This window comes from Rattus norvegicus, chromosome 1, assembly GCF_021556685.1.
Source record: "Rattus norvegicus strain SHRSP/BbbUtx chromosome 1, alternate assembly SHRSP_T2T, whole genome shotgun sequence".
NCBI classification, from domain to species: Eukaryota; Metazoa; Chordata; class Mammalia; order Rodentia; family Muridae; genus Rattus; species Rattus norvegicus.
Genome location: NC_141534.1, coordinates 191,096,169 through 191,100,405, shown reverse-complemented (window position 1 = coordinate 191,100,405; position 4,237 = coordinate 191,096,169). Strand labels below are relative to the sequence as shown.

Genomic DNA, 4,237 nt, shown 5'->3' with positions numbered 1-4,237 from the left:
TGCTTCCCTGCATGAAGCCTACTTGATCATGATAAATGTTCATTTTGTTAAGTTCTTGGATTTGGTTTGAGAGAATTTTATTGAGTATTTTTACATTGATATTCATGAGGAAAGTTGGTCTGAAGTTCTCTTTCTTTGTAGGATATTTGTGTGGTTTAGGTTTAAGCATAATTGTGGGTTCAAAGAACAATTTGGATAGTGTTCTTTCTGTTTCTATTTTATGGAATAATTTGGCCAGTATTGGTATTAGGTCTTCTTTGAAGGTCTGATAGAATTCTGCACTAAACCCATCTGGTCCTGGGCTTTTTTGGTTGGAAGACTTTTAATGACTGCTTCTATTTCTTTAGGAGTTATGGGGTTATTTAGATGGTTTATCTGATCCTGATTTGTCTTTGGTACCTGGAATGTGTCTAGAAAATTGTCCATTTCCTCCAGATTTTCCAGTTCTGTTGAATGTAGGCTTTTGTAGTAGGATCTGATAATTTTTTAATTTCCCCAGTGTCTGCTGTTATGTCTACCTTTTCATTTCTGATTTTGTTAATTTGGATACTCTCTCTGTGCCCTCTGGTTAGTCCAGCTAAGGGTTTATCTATCTTGTTAATTTTCTCAAAGAACCAGCTCCTGCTTTTGTTGATTCTTTGTATAGTTCTTTATGTTTCTATTTGGTTGATTTCAGCTATGAGTTTGATTATTTCCTGCTGTCTACTCCTCTTGGGTGAATTTGCTTCTTTTTGTTCTAGAGCTTTCAGGTGGGCTGTCAAGCTGCAAGTATGCTCTCTCCAGTTTCTTTTTGGAGGCACTCGAGCTATGAGTTTTGTGTCCCATAAGTTTGGGTATGTTGTGCTTTCATTTTCATTAATTTCTAAAAGTTTTTAACTTCTTTCTTTAGTTATTCTTTACCCAAGTTGTCATTGAGTAGAGCATTGTTCAACTTCCATGTATATGTGGGGTTTCTGTTGTTTTTGTTGTTGTTGAAGACCAGCCTTAGTCCATCGTGCTCTGATAGAATGCATGGGATTATTTCAATCTTCTCGTATCTATTGAGGCCTGTTTTGTGACCAATTATAAGATCAGTTTTGGAGAAGGTACCATGAGGTGTTGAGAAGAAGGTATATTCTTTTTTTTTTCCGCTGCCGTTTATTGACATTCAGGTGGGCACTATAGCAGCAGGCCTGGAGATGCTGTAAAGTACAAGGTGGAGAGTGCAGCATCTGCAGGGACAGCAATGGAGTGCTCGAGGAGGAGGAGAGAGGCCAAAGCTGCTGGGAAAGCAAGTCAGGGCCAGGGCCAAAAGTCATCTACACGGGAACCCTGGTCCCCCAGCCTCTGTTCTTGCTGTCTCCTGATTCCAGGCCAGGGATGGGAATTCTCTGGAAAACTTTCTACAGGAGCAAAGAACACAGAGATAATGCTGCCCTTCTGTGATAAAGTCAGAGGGAAACCTGACCTGCATTCTTCCTTCACCCCTGGCTCAAGTAGAGCCATGAAAAATAGCTGGGCTCTATTGCATGTTTCAGAGGCATTAATTTTCCCTGGTGTCCCAGCCCACCAGCGCCACACTATGGCCCAGAGTGAGCACGACCAGCGCCGCTGGCCTAATGGATAGGATAGGGGAGGGGAAGGGACAGGGGCTAGAAGAGGAGCTCCAGAGGGTCATCATGGTACAGGCACTACACGCATGGTGTTGGTGAAGTCAGAGCCAGGGCGCCAGCACAATGACCAATCTCCCTTCTTGAAGAAGCCTCGGGCCTTGCCAACATTCATGGTCAAGTTTACACGAAGGTCAACATCCTCAGCCCAGGCATCCTGTACGGCATCCTTACACAGCACAGGGAAGATGCCACGGTACAGATGGGGCTGGCGAGCCGTCTGGGGATTGCGTGTCACAGCAATGATAGGAGCTTGAGGGTGGTACCAGTCCACTTGGTGAGCACTCCTGCCAGACTTGGTGAGCACGATAATAGCCCCACTGCAGCACTTGAAGGAGGCCTCCACGGCACCCACGGCGGCAGCTTCTGTGGGGTCGCTGGTAATGGGCGCCAGGTAGCGGAGTTCCTCGAATAACTGCAAATGGTAAATGGCAGCCTCTGCCTCTCTGGCAATCAGGTGCTGCATGCGAACAGCCTCCTTTGGCTGTTTCTTCAGACAGCATGATGCAGTCTGCTCCATCTAGGACTGCATTGGCCACGTCACTGCCTTCAGCACGGGTGGAGCGTGGCTTCTTGACCATGCTCTCCAGCATCTGTGTGGCGCAGACGACCAGTTTCCCAGCTCGGTTGTATCGTCCGATCATCATCTTCTGAGCCAAGAAGAACTTCTCTGCAGGAATCTCAATGCCCAGGTCACCACGAGCTACCATGATCCCATCACTGGCCTCCAAAACTTCATCAAACCTGCGGACACCTTCATGGTTCTCGATTTTGCTGATGATCTTGATGTTCTTGCCCTTCTCTCCCAGGATCTTCCTAACCTCATGCACGTCAGCCACCTTGAGGATGAAAGACGCAAACACCATGTCCACGTCCTGTTCCACCACAAACTTCAGGTCCTGGATGTCCTTTTCTAACACGGCAGGGATGTCCACAGCAGCACCGGGCAGGTTCACGCCCTTCTTGCTGCCCAAGGAGTCACCATTCTCCACCTCTGTCACCAGGTAGTCAGCACCTTTCTCCTTCGCCTGCAGAGAGACGAGCCCATCGTCCACGCAGATCTTGCTGCCCACCTCCACCACCTTGCAGATGTTCTTATAGTCCAACCATAGGCTGTTCTCGTCGCACTTCTCCATGTAGGCGTTGTCCGGGTGATCTTCAGAGTGGCTCCCTTCTTCAGCTCCACCTCTGCAGTGCCGCTGCCTTTGATGAGTCCAGTTCGGATCTCCGGTCCCTTTGTGTCCAGAGCCACCGCAATGGGACAGTAGAGAAAGGGATCAGATGCAAAGCTTTCTGTGGCTGCACGGACATTCTTGATGGTCTCTGCATGGTACTCATGGGTTCCATGAGAGAAATTCAGCCGAGCCACATTCATCCCAGACTTAATCATCTCTTTAGCATCTCCACAAATCGGGAAGCAGGACCAATGGTACAAATGATGCCAGTGTTGTGGGCCGTGATGGGTGCGGAGTCAATGTCTAGGCGGCACATGTGTTCCAGGAAGGTGTCAGCCATGGCTACATGGAGCTGCTGGGTCTGAATGAAGGCAGTCCCTGCTTCGCTGTGTGGCTTCGGCATGGTTCCTGAGATCCTCTGGTGTACTTCGGATCCTGTTGCAATACCTAAAGCAGACGTCTGTCGAGTCAGGACAGGTTGCTACTGTCTATTCTTTTGTTTTAGGATGAAATGTTCTATAAATATCTGTTAAATCCATTTGGTTCATAACTTCTGTTAGTTTCTCTATGTCTCTGTTAATTTTCTGTTTCCACGATCTGTCCATTGATGAGAGCGGGGTGTTGAAATCTCTCACTGTTATTGTGTGCAATGTGTGCTTTGAACTTTAGTAAAGTTTCTTCTATGAATGTAGGTACCCTTGTATTTGGACCATAGATATTCAGAATTAAGTGTTCATCTTGGTGGATTTTTCCTTTGAATATGAAGTGTCCTTCCTTATCTTTTTGATAACGTTTGGTTGAAATTTTATTTTAATTTGTATTAGAATGGCTACTTTATCTTGTTTCTTGGAACTGTTTGCTTGGAAATTTTTTTCGCAGCCTTTTACCCTTAGGTAGTGTTTGTCTTTGTCACTAATGTGTGTTTCCTGTATGTAGCAAAATGCTGGGTCTTGTTAATGTATCCAGTCTGTTAGCCTATGTCTTTTTATTGAAAAATTGAGTCCATTGATGTTAAGAAATATTAAGGGGAAATGACTGTTTTTTCCTGCTATTTTTGTTGTTAGAGGTGGAATTATTTTTGTGTGGCTCTCTTCTTTTGGGTTTGTTGCAAGAAGATTACTTTTTTGCCTTTTCTAGGGTGTAGTTCCCTCCATGTGTTGGAGTTTTCCATCTATTATCCTTTGTAGGACTGGGTTTGTGGAAAGATATTGTGCAAATTTGGTTTTATCATGGAATATCTTGGTCTCTCCATCTATGTTATTTGAGAGTTTTGCTAGATATAGTAGCCTGGGCTGGCACTTGTGTTCTCTTAGGGTCTGTATGACATCTGTCCAGAATCTTCTGGCTTTCATAGTCTCTGGTGAGAAGTCTGGTGTAATTCTGATAGGTCTGCCTTTATATGTTTTCTCTTAT

The 4,237-nt window shown here is 45.2% G+C and overlaps 1 pseudogene; it reads right to left on the bottom strand.

Annotated features, from left to right (window-relative positions):
• Positions 1 to 1,453: 1,453 nt before the first annotated feature.
• Positions 1,454 to 3,227, bottom strand: Pkm-ps17 (pyruvate kinase M1/2, pseudogene 17; annotated as a pseudogene).
• Between the last annotated feature and the right edge of the window lie 1,010 nt (positions 3,228 to 4,237).